The sequence below is a fragment of the Buteo buteo genome, chromosome 2 (assembly GCF_964188355.1).
Source record: "Buteo buteo chromosome 2, bButBut1.hap1.1, whole genome shotgun sequence".
NCBI lineage: Eukaryota > Metazoa > Chordata > Aves > Accipitriformes > Accipitridae > Buteo > Buteo buteo.
Window position 1 is genome coordinate 66,858,625 of NC_134172.1, and position 13,979 is coordinate 66,872,603.

A 13,979-nucleotide genomic window follows, 5' to 3' on the forward strand; every position below is an offset into this window, starting at 1 on the left:
TTGGGGAAAGGTCTTTTCTCTTTCTCTCTTTTTTCCTTTTCACACTTTCTACTTACAGAAGGTGTGAAACACTTCTTTGCCTTCTGGATGTGCCTCTTCTAGTGGCTTTATGGAAGTCCATTGCAGGGATTTACATGTCAGTGTAAATCTCTTCAGCTTCCCTGCTTGGGGGGATGGATTGAGAGCTACATGGATGTATGAATTTTTTCCCTATTCAAAATACTGAAAAGCATGCCTTTGCTTAATACTTCCTATAGAAGAGAACTGCAAATTGTTCAGAAATTGGTGTAATTGTACCATTTCAAAGTGGATCAAAGTGCTTTGCTTTTACTTCAAAATCTGAAGGGGTGAAAAAAAATATGTCTAAAAGTCAATCCCCATTAGCCTCAGCATAGCATGGGGAAAGCCTGTAAGCTCTGGGGAGCCGGAGTTTACTTCTCTGCAGAGAAGTAAAAATGTTCCTCAGGAGACCTGGAGCAGCATTTGGGGTTGACGCTCTGCCAGGTGGCAAAATCGGTGTGATCTTCCTGATCCCTTGGCATGGCAGAGACAAGGGAGATGCTTAGGAAACCTGGCCAGTTGAGTTGCATCTCTGCTAGTGAATGTTGCTCTAGTTTCCAGCATCTTTTGCAACAAGCAGTATATACTTGCCTGGTATGTGGGTGGAAGGCAAGGACCTTGTCTTTGCCTTGTGAGGAATCTCCCCGAAGTCATGTCCCTGTTTCTGAGAAGGTGCCTTTTGTGCACTCTAACTTGTCCTCATGTGGGTGTTCTGCACCAGTTTGGAAACGGAGCGCTTTGGTGGTGGACAGTGATGCTTGCCTGGGCAGTGTGTTAAAAGCGTTTGCCAAGCCCTGCTGTGTGTCTGTGGTTTTGCGTGCATTTGTAGCTTCTCTCTGGGAGAGCAGACCTGTGATAATGCCCTGGAAACTGCAGGCTTTTATTTGTTTCTTCTTTGCTTTAAAGGTTTAACAGTTACTTCCAGCTCTGTGCTCCAGTGAACCAGTGTTTCTTGCTCTGAGCCATTGTAGTCTTCTAGGAGAGCCCCAGCAGTGAAGCCAGCCAGAGCCCTACTGTGAAATTGTGTCTATTGACATTGCCTGAGATGACAGATTTATGACTTGTATTGCCTCTGCCTGTGCTGGCACATACTTGGCAGAGTATGGCTTTGGGTTTTGTACTCAGCTGCCCACCTGTAAGTGGCAGGTTGTAGTTTTGGGCTGGATAACGAGTGTTTCATCGTCCTCCTCTTCGTGTGGTGACGGTGCCTCTGCTCAGCGCTTGGGCTAGAGGGTGCGATGGGGCCGATGGGTCTGCGAGAGGCCCAACTTTTTAGTTTTGCTTTCTGCACTTTCTGGCTTTGGGCCTGGGCAGTTTGGAAGGAGGGGAAACTCCTTCACTGTCTGCCTTACAAATATTTTCCATTTTTTTTTTGAGAGATGCACAAAAGGTGGAGGTGTTTGCAGGCATGGCACTGGTGGAGGGTAGTTGTGCACCCTGATGGCAGTGAGCAGGCAGGGCTGGTGTGTGTTCAGGCAACGGCATTAACGTACCGGTGGTACAGGTCCTGTGGACAAGAGTCTTGCACCACATGTGGACATGGATGCTTTGCTGTTGGCGGTACAGGAGTTGAGCTTTCAGCTCACAGCTTTACTCTTTTCCTCCTGTAAGGGAAAATCCATTGCAGCAGGTCTCTTTTGGTACTGTAATTGTGTTGACCTCATTCCATAGGCGAGCCCAGGTAGCGGGCTTTAACCATCGGTCGCTCTTTCCAATGCGATGCTGGTTACATCAAATGTGGTACAGGCACTTCCCTGCTCGGTGGAAAATCAACCTCTCCACCCACCAGAGAGGGCAGGGGCAGTATCCGCGGTGCCACAGGCACTTCCCTGTGTAGCTGGATTTTTCAGATGCCTCACGTTTTTAAATTTGATTTGCTTTGTGGTCGGTTAGTTCAAGCCCTAAAAATAGTGGGGGGGCAGGTTCTGTCCCTAGTCTGTCCCCTCTGGGCTGTGGGACCAGTATAAAGGGGAGGACGGGACAGAGTCAAACCCAGATGCCAAACTGGGAGAACTCCTTATCAAGTGCCCTAGGCCAAAGTGAGGGAATTCGTGGGCTTTTGGAGGTCCCGGGTGATTATTTTGGTGTATGAATGATCTTTTGTTTCCATGTGGGAAGTGGAGGGGGAGGTGAAATATAAATTATTAAGAAGTTGAGAAGTTAGCGTGAGGAAGGTTAGAGAGCTGGGGGTGCGGCTGGCACACGTCACCTCTGAGCTACCTCTGAGTGGGTGTGCCGTTTCCATTCTTTGTTACTTTTCTGTACTTTTGTATTTATTTTTAAGGTTATCGCTCCTGAAGTGGGAGAGGGGATGGTAGTAGGCAGTGTGCGATGAAATCAGGGGAAAGAAAGAAATCAGAGTTAAATAGCATGTTGGCTTTTTGCTGGAAGGTGTCTTGTGCTGTGGCGTAACCTCCTGATGGAGGCGGTGGGTTGAACCCTGTAGGATGGAGTCGGTGGGTGCAAAACCCTGCCCTGCTCTTTGGGGAGCAGCTCTGCGTCCCTGAGGACCTGGATGCGCTGACTTCGCTGTCTTTTGCCTGCACCTTGCCCAGGTGTAATTGAAAGACCAGTGCTTGCTTCGCTTAGCTCCTGTGCGCCCGTCTGTATCTGCAGCACCTTCCCTCATCCCTGTTTCCTTCTGCCACCGATGGCACGGCCACCGGGCTGAGCCACCCCGCCTTCCCGCTTAGCCTGTGACCTCTGGCTCTGCAAATGCAGCAGCCTCAGAGAAGAGGACGTCTTTCCCCTGTAAGAAACCCGGGTTCCTCCACGGCTGCTGACGGGTGACCGTGCGTGTTGCAGCACTGCTGTATCTCGGCGTGGTGGCAAAGCAGGTCTGAAGGCAAGGACCCCAGGGAGCATCAGCCCCGGCGTGGGCAGGAGCTGCGAAGGGGTGACGGCGCCTGCCTGCTTGTTACTCGCGTCTTCTGCAACAGATCTGTCAAAATATCGCAGGTTTAACAAACAAGCCGCTATTAAAAGCCCCTTTGGATCTCTGTTGACAGAACCAGGGTAGGGAGCACGCCGCGAACACGCTGGTGGCAGATGTGAGCAGACAGTCATGCTGGGGAGAAGTAGGTGATGGGCAGTGACCCCAGACTGAGGGCAGCGGGTCCCCCTGGCCTGCAGTGTGCTGGCCAGGACCTTCAGTTTGGAAAGCTGAAATATTTACGGACAGTTCATGGGTGAGCTCCGAGGTGAAAGCAGAGCGCTCCCAGTTGCCACACCAGGCCTGCTCATTAAGGAGATGGGAAGGGGTATCTGTGGAGGGGCATCACGCACAATCACCATTTTAAGTGGAAATTTGTCCTCGTCCAGCTCTAGGGACGATCTGAGCTGGTTGCAGGGAGATGGTGCAAAGAGGAGGACGCTCAGTCTATACGGAGCTTAGAGGGAGCGGCAGGGTTGTGTATGACCTCGGGGCTGTTCTAATGGCTGCGAAGAAGAGTTGCTTTATAATGCAATAAAACAATGCTTTATAAGCTACCGTACTAATCACAAAGAAATTATAAGGGCTGCCGAAGGCTGTGGCCCTTCAAGGCTGTCCTGCAAGGTGATGGACTGAAACCGTGGGGAGGAGGCTGGTCCTGCCATTCCCAGGGCAGCACCTCATTCCCGAAAGCAGCCCCGGCTGCTGCAGGGCTGTCGTGTCCAGGTCTTTCTACATCGCTGAGTTCCTATGTAAGGAGCCCCAGAGTGTGGGGAGAGGAGCCGGTGTTCTGTAAATTGAAAAAAGACATCCCAGAGGTGGGTGAAGTGGCTGCCTGTACAGGCATGTGGCATTTGCTGCCTCAAAGTCCCTTTGCACCCCCGGCCTGTTTGCAGGGTCAGCTCCCACTTGAATGACAGAAGCGGGAGGTGTTCCTGTTAGCTGGGGGGATGAGCTGTGTTCGCTTCAGGGAACCAACGGAGAAATAAAGCCCCCGTAGGACCAGTTCACCTTCCAGCAGCACTGGAGGTGCCCTGGTTTCTCCTGCTCTCAGATGAGAGTTGCCTCCCCTCAGGCACCTGCTCCCCCCCTGGCCATGGCTCCGGGAAACGTCGCTGCAAAGTCCTTCAGCTCCCACCTTCTGGCACTTCATCCTGCAAGCAAAACTTTGTCAGAGCCGGAGTGTTGCATAAAACAGCGTTTCTGCAGAACTTTGACCATGCAGATCCTTACAGCTGGTGAGCCAGAAAGTGAAGGAAAACTCCGGTCTGATGACCTTGGACTTGGCATCCAGCAAAACGGTTCCCGTTAGTAGAGCAGCGGCCGCAAGCTTGGGGCTCGCTGGGTCCTGCACCAGGGTGGAGAAGATTTCCCCGGGGAGGGTATAAGTATTGCACAGCTTATTTGTGTAAATACATCCCCCACGTTTCCCTCCCTGCCAATCCTTAAATCTCCTGTAAATGTGTGTTAATGATGAGCGTGGTAGACCCTTTTAAGAGCCATCCCCAGGCAGCTCCTACTGCGCTCCCTCTGCACCTTTCTGGAATAAACCCAACCTTGTCATTTGCAAAGGCACTTTAAAAAGAGGCCCTAATTAGTGTCTATAAATTGCTTTCTTTAACCTTTCCAAGTTGATGTGATCTGTTCCCTTGTTACTAAAAACCTTTTATGAGGTGCCTTAATTTTCCACCCACATTATTAGTCTCCTGAAGCTTTTTATACGGGGTTCCTTTGTCCAAGTCTGTGAGCAAGTGCATTTATCTGTCTGAGAAGACTTTTCTCCTGGGTTTTTTTGTGCCCTTTGAAGGGCTCTGGGAAAAAAAAAAAAAATCTTATTGCCAGCAGTCTGAGTGAATATCTGGGTATTTGGGGAATGACTCGAGTCAGAAATGAAAAGTTTCTGTTCAATAACAAAGGCTTTTCTTGAGTTTTAAACTCCATAGGTGTGGAAATGAAAGCTGTCCTCTTTGGGAAGCTGTGTGTGGGAGCCCTTGGCAAAGACGGATTTTGCTAATTTTGTTAATGGTGGTTGGTATGTCTTCCAAAAGCAGATTCATATATTTGGCCACATTTAGCTTGGCTTTTTCATGCAATCTGGATGCAATGCCAATGTGGGGTGGCTTGCATATGGCAGCTAACTAGATGGCATCTGGGAGCACGAGCAATATTGAATATGCAACTTTCTCTGTTGTCATAACAAGTAAATAATCCCACCCCCCCACCCCCCCGACTTCCTGGAATTTTAATCAAGTGGGAGAATTATTTCCATTTCCATGAGAGCTTGAATTGCCAACTTTTCTGTTTGGAAATTAATGCTGAAAGTCTATCTCAGGTTTTCCTGGGATGAGGCCCTCTCCCTCCCCAAATTTGGAGTCAACTTAAACATTTTGTTTCAAATCCTTTCTTTAATCAAAAAAGTTTGATCAGAAATACTTTTTTTTACTTTTCAAATAACAAAATATTTCCTTCACTTCAGAATGTGTTTTCTAAAATGTGCACCAGCTGTTGTAGAAGAGCTTTGGTTTCAGTGGGTCAAGCATCTTCTTAATCCCTTTAAGAAAGATTGGGGTGTCTGTTCTCGGGGTGCTGGCTGTTGCATGCACTGAGCATCGCTGCTTGCTGTTTCAAGATGTGCAAGTTGGGAAACAGACGTTTTCCATACCTACAGACCAGACATTCTGCATCTCTTGAGTTTCTCAATTCACAGCAAGGCTCATAGCACAAGCAGCCTCCCTCCTGCTCCCTGAGCAGTGAGCTGCTTCTCTTGACTAAAACAAGAACTGAAAACGTGCATGCAAATGTGCTCTGACTGTCCTTTCCAAGAAATGGTGATGTAGGGATCCTGGCTGGAATTTTTTTGATCAAAATTTAAACACCCCCCCACCCCCCCTTGCAGGCCTGGCTGCCCACCCCCACCTCCGTGGGCACATCTTTCTGCTTTCACCTTGTTTCAGCAGGGTGTGCATTCTCGGCTTGCATGATGGAAATGGGTTGGTTTCACATCGTTTCGGTTTCTGGCTTTTACGCATGTGCCAGTTTCTACCATTTCTGATACCACTGAAAATATTTCTTGTGTATCTTGTAATAAATAGTATTACAAGATAATGAATAAACATTGGATTCAAACTACTCGTCCCTCTAGTAAGGATGGTCTGTTTGGATTCAAGGTGTTTTAAATCAAACAGGGATTGGCCAATGACTGCTGCTAATCCCAGATTTTATTTCTTACTAGAAGTGGTTTAAATCACTTAATTGGCTTCTAAAATTTGGCTACAATGTGTTTTGGAGGGGAAACTCAGAACCGGTGTCTCATTGGTTGCATGTACCCCTAAATGCAAACTGGGCATTTCTTTGGTTTATTAGTATTGTTGACAGTTGCTTCTCAACACAACCGTGATTAAGGAGTATTCCCTTTTGAAAAGAGATACAGACAATGGGGACTAAAGGCTGAAACTCTTAGGGTTGTGCATGCAAGGTGCAGTAGGTAGGATATGTAAGGTCACCATCTGCTCTGCAAACCCTGCCCGGCCAAATCACAGCAGGGAGGGCTCAGGACGCAACGGCTGCCTTGGCTGGGAACGTCAGAACTTTTGTCAGCCAAAGGCAGATTATCAATGGGACCTTAATTCAACCAGGTGCTTGGAGATGTTTATGCCTATAACCAAGTACTAAATCACTGGCATTTAACCTTTCCCTTCCCTGTCCTGGCTGCTCTGCTTCCAATGAGGTGGAGGCAGCCTTGGATGGCTGCTTATTTTCTGCTATCTACAGGCTGCCAAATGTCAAAGCCAGAACTTCCCAATCTGAGCCTGATAATACTTACTGATATATCAGCGGCCAGTAACTTCCCCGCTTGGTTGTCCGTGTGATTTCCCTGGGGGGATCACTTGCCTGCCATCCGCACAAGGGGGACCAAGGCATGGAAACGCAGCGATGGCCATAGGTACGGGTTGGATCAAGCACTGAAAGCGGCACACCTGGCTGCCTGCTTGGGGGGATCACGGTGTGGAAGGGCTGACACTACATCCCAGCCAGTTCCTCACTCTGGGGGGCTGTGACATGGAGTTTCTTGCAGGCAACGTGTTTCTTGCCTGCCTGGCTGCCTTCCAGTTGCGTGCTGTTTCCTACGCTCCAATTAACTGTGTGTTTGTCCCACTCCAATAACGAGAAACCAGAGAGTGTAAATAGCAGCTCAGTCGGGGACCTCTGGTATCTTCTGCTTAATAAGCAGCAGCAACCCAGAGTGAAATATCGTCTGTCTTACCACCTTGGCTGTGACCTCTGATAGCCAAGGCTCTGTCTCGCTGCGGTGCTGTGTTGTGATATCTAACCCAATTCTGCCAAAAGGATGTAAGACATTAGCCTGATCACTCCTGAGAGCTTGCTGGTACCTGGTATTTGCAACATCATTCTGTTTTCAAGTGTGTTTTGTCAAAAAAAACAACCAAACCAAAGCAACACACAACCATAAGGACAGTTCTGCAGCCAAGTATCTAACTCTTCTTTGCAAATGAATATAGGTGGGAAAATGAATATTTTGGGAGGTGAACCCTTCTTGCAGGGCTAACCCTCATGTGGCTGCTTTACCCTGATGCAGTTGAAAATGTGGTGCTTGGATGTAGTTTCTGGACAGGAAGAACTGTAAGCTGTGGCTGCAGGCTCTGCTTTCTGCCCCTTCTCCTGGTCAAGGAGAACTTGAAAAGTGGATTAAATCTATTTTTTTTTCCCAGATTTAAATTCCTGCCTTTTTGGATTCGGGCCAGCTCAGCTCAGCTGGTGTAGATTTCTTCCTCCTAGAATCATGGAAAATAGAGGTTGAGAGGGCCTCAGGAGGTCATGTAATCCACCTCCTGCCCCAAGGCAGGATCAACTGTATCTAAAATGCTTGCTAATGAGGTTGGAGTTAGGTATCTTAGTGTATTTATAGGCATCTCCACAACACAAGAGCACATATACCTGTGCAAGTGGCCCTGCTTCTCATTCAGTTCTGCATATTTTTCCTACTTGCTTATATTTATCTTCCTTTATTTTGCTTTGCATGCCATCCTTACGCTTATTGACTGCGAGTTTTCCTACTTCCGTGAAGAACGCTCTAATTCTTTCTTTAATAGCAGTTGCTATGGCAGCTGGTTCAGGCGGTGCCTTATAACCCAGTGCTGAGCTGCTTTTACATACACTTTCACTGCTTGTTTTTTTTCCCTCTGGAGCCTGGCCAGATCTTTGGGAAACCTTATCACCCACTGCAAATGTCTTGACAAAAAAATAAAAAAAAAATAATCAGGTTCTGGCACAACTGTTAAAAAAAGTCTCCTAAGCCTTGCCTACCCTCTAACCTGTCACCCAGAGGATGCTAAATAGGCCAGGAAGCAAACTGTTTAATTCTGTCTGCTGATGCCTTTGTAATCAAAAGCCAAGATGGAATCAAGCACCCTGCACTCCTTTTAATTCAGGGAACAAGAGTCCATGTGCAGCTACTAGCAAGCGGATGCAGTTTCCGCTGAAGTCCCTGCAATTTGCAACTGCTTATTGCTGAATTTGGCCTCTGGATTCTCTAGATAGTGTGAGGTAGACAGGCTGTAAATATCACTCATGTAGGAAACTGGCTTTAGTTGCTCTGTTGTGTTCCCCATGCTCCCTATACATTTTATAACAGTTTGCAGCATCTGTCAGTTTGGCCGAGGATTTCAAGCTATATCTCAATTCCCTTTTTCCTGGTGGTCTCATCTGTTCTGCCTGGCTTTGCTTTCAAAATGGCACAGAGGACTGGTCCCCACCTTGAGTGTAAGAGCACCAAGCTCTGAATTGCAGTGGGAATCTTCCAAAGTCTCATTTATCTTTGTGTGCCTTTACCTGGGCTGACAAGAGGAATCCTATTAGTTAAAAAAAAGAAAAACCAACCCCACTCCACTCCCCCCAAAAACAATCACCCACCAAACAAAAGAAAACCACTTTTTTTTTTTTCTCCCAAGGGCTACTGCTATAGTGATCACCTCTAAAAAGGGGAGACTAGAGCAGGAATTAAGGTGAAAGTCCCTCTCACACCATTCTCCTTGCTTGCACCAGCCCTATTTTAACTCAGTTGGCAGCTGATGGTTTCCACAGTAGAGAAGTGTTATCTGCACACAGCTTGTATTTTGTCCTGTGTTACACCAACATCTGTCTGGAAACATTCATATTTTGAGTGGGTGGGGGAGATTCTGGCACCTTCAAAGTATTTCCACTCTGGTCTGATTCAGAGCAGCAAAGGTCGGAGATCAAGTGCTGATACTCGCACGTGCACAGTTCTGGTTGAAACGACAGTAGTGAGACATGACGGCTTGGTGCATTCAAAGTCTTTCGAATTATCCAATTTGAAGGATTCTCTATATCAAAACTATCTATTTCAATAAAAGCAAAATTTTACTAGGAGAATATTATTGATTTGAAAACCATGAAGTCCTTGCACAGGAATGGAGCAGCTTTACTGCACTGACGTTTCATTGCTGCAGAACATCTGTGGTTGGGACAAGGAAGTCACCTGGAAATCCATACCAGCTCTCAGCCTCTTGGAGTTGGAAAGCAGCAATGACCCTGCAGTGAAGGACAGCCATTTCCCTCAAGTTAAGGACGTAGAGAGAAGAGCACTTTCTGCATCCTTCTGCCAATGTTGGGTTCAGTTCTCATGTGTTGTCAGAGGAGACAGGTGAGTGTCTGGGGTGCTGTGAGTAACCCTCTGGAGAGTCCGTCAGCTCTACAGAGACGAGGACCTAACTGAGAAACCTGGGGCTGGACAACATGTGGTGCTCCCACAGAGAGCGAGTTTCAGCCTACTTAGGAGCTCAGACTCTTTCTGTGACTCTTAAACTTTTCAGACCTGGTTTATTTTTTCACTTCAGATCCTGTCAGTTTGCCTTTAATTAGCAAGGCTAGAGCAGGGCTCCATGGGAACTTAAATGGGACTCTTCTTTTAATTAAAATTTGGGTTTGGTAGCCTGAAATAGCAGGCATTAGAAGGAGCCAGAGCTCCAGCGAAGGAGGGCAGTCCCCGTGGATCTGCAGTGACATCCGCCTGGCTGTCAGGCAGTTGATCACAGGGTTTTCTTTCCTCCTAAAGCTGATGCTGTCAAAACAATGATGTAAGTCCCTCAATGTGATATGAAGCTCCAGTCTAGGCTGTAACGAGTCAACTTCCAACCTGCTGCTCGATGCTGTGCCAAAACCACAACGTATCTGGGTTGGTAGGGGACAGCGGGTCATGGAGAGATGCTGGAAGTCCATTTTGCTTTTATTAGAAGGGCCACTGAGTTTAAAATTTCATCTTAAAGACCATCTAAGCAGGATTCCCTGTGTGCTTTCATAGTAAATTTATTCTTCCATAACTTTAATCATGCAGTTGTGAAATAGCTACGTACAAGCTGCTGCTCTGCCTCCTGACCCAAATTATTCTCATCTGTGGCAATTTTCCATCACTCGTCAAGGCAAGAAAAGCTGTCATTTGAGCACTGAATCTGTAGCGTGGATTCAAGATTTGGGTCATCATTGCGTTGTATCACTCAGCACTCTACAGTTGCCCATGTGTTTAGTAGTGGGAACGTTTGCAGTGTTGATCTGTCCAGTTATCCTAAGGGGAACAAGAGAAGAAGAAATATTTCTTGCTTCACTTACATTCAAAGACTTGTCTTCTAGCTGAAGGGTGGTATTTGTTGACAGATTTCCTCCTGTGAAGTGGGATTGACAGCTTGAATTGCAGCTAGAGGTGGAGGGAGCCATGCCCAGAGCAATGCAAGGGTGACAAGATGGAGGTCTCGCCATCTGGCTTTGCCTGATCCTTGTATCATTCTCTTGGGTTTGAAAGCTTCAAGAAACATATTGCTTGTTCACCCTTCCTGGACCAAGCTACCATTCAGCTACCACTAACTGGGGGCTTCTTGTGAATTCCTGAGCATTGTGGCACAGATCTCTAAAGATATTTGGATATTTTTAACTTCCACTGAGGTCAGTTTGGTTTGGTCACCTAACCTTAAGAATACAGAGTGCTCCTTAAGAATACAGAGTACATCTGAAAAATGCTCAGCTCCTTTCTGTTGGATGGTGGTGTAAAGGCCACCTAGTTAAGCACTTCTGCCCTGTGGTATTAAAATACACTGTCATGGCATTTTGTGCCCCTTGGCGATTGCCCCGATCAGCACCAGGAGTTCCCAGCAGTAGTGGAAATGTCTCGCCTCTGCTGCAGGGCAGCCATTACCCAGTTCTGGGAACCGACCCCGGTGCTGTGAGCTCCCCACCCTCCTCCTTCCCTTCCCACAGGAAGGGGTTGTGGGTTTTCCAGCTGTGGAACAGGAAAGAAATAGGGATCCTGTTTACCTACCCACTGAGCTGCTCACATCTATTTAAAACTTCTCCTTGTAACATGCTGCTTATTGCTGTGGCACCTCGTTTGCCAACTGTCCTGTCCCTGCTGTGCCCTCTGGAAAGAGATCCTTCATGCAGCGTTGTGCATGGAGGTCCTGAGGTGCCACGGCTAGGATGCTGCAGAGGGCTTCAAAAGCCAGCAGGCTGATTCGAGGGGTTAAGAAGCCAGCACTGGTTGCTGGGTAACTGGGAAATGAAAATAACAGCTTTGTCACCTGCAGACCAGGGGTTCTTGGGACTGGGGGGGCAAGGGAAGGTTATTTATTCACACCTCAGTGGGCAAAGTTGGTCTTGCAGTTTTGCCCTGTTGCAAAGCAGTATCTGTCTTAGAGCCTAATAACATCCAACTCGATATCAGCTCCTTGGGAGGTGATAGATAGTGTCTGGCCTGTGCATGAACATGGAGGTTTGGTGAGACTCATGCAAAGCCTTGGCTACATTTATTATCTCTCATTAAAATACGAGAGGTCATTGGGCACTGGCTGTTTTGTTGTGGACATCCCTTTGCTCTTGTTGGGAAGTCCGAATTCTCTGGAGCTGCACTAGAAGCCTGCAGCGTGGCAGACCTGCTGTGTGGGAGACCACCTTCCACACTGGGCGGGAGGTGGCTCGGAAGCAGGAGAACCAGGAGGGCTTCCCGTGCACGGGACCTGGGAGCACTCAGCGCTTCTGCGTGCCCTCGATGCTACGGGAAGGTCTTGCTTCTGCACGGGAGCAATTTGTCTCATCGTTACAGCTCTGAGAGCTGTGAGCAAAGGCAAGCAGGGTTGAGAGAGCTGTGACTGGAGAGAGTTTGCTGGTGGAAATGCTTGTGGGGTAGGTGAAGGGAAAGCCGGAGGTCTCCTTGGGAGAGCAGGATGCACACGATACGGGAGCAGGGTGAGCAGTGCAGCCTGCCCCTGGCTCTGGAACAGCCTCCTGGAGCACCAAAAATCTTATTAGATTTGGTACAATTTGCAGTGTACAGAGTGATCGTATAAAACGCTGACTTGTGGGCTTAGGCTTTTAACCTGAGCAAAAGGGTCACGGGCTGGGGGGGTATTTGCTTTGGAAAGAAAACGTGTACCTGTGCTTGTGCATCCCCTGGGATGTGCACAGCTCCGGAAAGCAGCGGGACTGGCAGGAGCATGCAGGGATATGGCCAGGGCAGCGTTCTCCGAGACTGCTGGTGAGGGGAGCTTTTTGTGCTGTCATCAGCCCTGGGGAGTGAGTTGTTCCCGTGGGGTTTGGGGAGAGTGGGTGTGTGAAGGGCTCCATAGGGCTTTTGCCAGCCTAGGCGTGTCTCGCTGCACAGGTGATTGCACCGGCTGGCCCTGGTGTTAATGAGAAGCCTGGTAGCCGAGCTGTGCGTGGCAGAGGGTTTTCAGGTAGTGGTTAACAAGCGACTGGTGGAGCCAGGAGCCCAGGCACACAGCAAGTCACTGAGTGGCTGCATTTAACTAAAATTAGACCTTTGTAAGTGGTGGTGGCAGCTGTGCATAACAGTGAGTTAATCTCGCAGGGGAGAGGATTTGCTAGAGGAGGTGATGGCTCCAGGTGCCCTAGCCAGTGCAGGTACTGGGAGCTGGGATCTGTATCAGGCTTCCATTGGGAAAGCAGGCACGGTGCCCGTGGGGTGTGCATGTGTCGTGTTCCCACAAGATACAGCGATACAGCGCTGCGAGCATCCCAAGGGGAGCACCAACATGCCCTGCCTTAGTCCAAATGCTGGCTTGTATCAGGGACCACATAACTACACTCACGTGCATCCACGAGTGGGATGCTTGGGGACCCACGTGTGGGCACAGCCAGTGCTTGAACCAAATCCTTCCTGCGTGGTTCTTCCTACTGGCTGAAATGGGCTGAGCCAAGAGCCTTGGTCTGGTGAGGTAGCTTCAACCTGCCCGTGATAGGAACAAGCTGCCTGGTGCAGGGAGAGTGGCACTGCCAACAGGCACTGAGCATCACTTACTCTATTTAATTAAATTTGGGGAGGCTTTTTTTATGGCCTTTTTTTTTTTTTTTTTGGACAGCTGCTTAACTGGGAAATTAAGCTATGGGGGAGGGAAGCTGTCCGTATTTAAAAGGGTCTACCCTTCACCCGTAAATCTGGGCCAGATCCATTGGTACATGCTGGCTGCTTTGTGTGACCCTGGTAAGGAAAGCAAGCATAAATGTCAGTTTATAGCTGTTCTGCTTTGCTCAATGAATCTGGATCAGTGGCTCTCTCCCTCCTAATCAGGTTAGTTTCCTTTTGATCTACTCCTGTCAGGGGAAACCTAAACCGATTTAGCTATTCCCATCCATTTTCCATTCGCCTGATGGCTTTTTCCACAAGGCCATGTCAGCTCTACCTTAATTACTGTTGAGTTGTCTGATGCTGTAGCAGCTGATGCTCTGGTGTATAACTTTGTAACTCTTAGCCAATATTCATTGTGAATTTTTTGCCAGATGTTTTGTTTCATTTTTGGACAGATTAGTTTTAAATTGGCAAATGCACTAGATTTAAGGAGAAGACAATTGCTACTAGCTGTCAGAAAGAAAGCACTAATTATCAGTCATGTTTTATTGAGCCTCTGTTGAACTGATTTGCTGTAGAAAACATCATTTTCTTGTA

The 13,979-nt window shown here is 48.0% G+C and overlaps 1 protein-coding gene across 1 annotated transcript in view; it reads left to right on the forward strand.

Annotated features, from left to right (window-relative positions):
• The window catches only part of PPP1R16B (protein phosphatase 1 regulatory subunit 16B), a 66,240-nt gene that overhangs the window by 19,544 nt on the left and 32,717 nt on the right, over positions 1–13,979 (forward strand). The window lies entirely within an intron of this gene.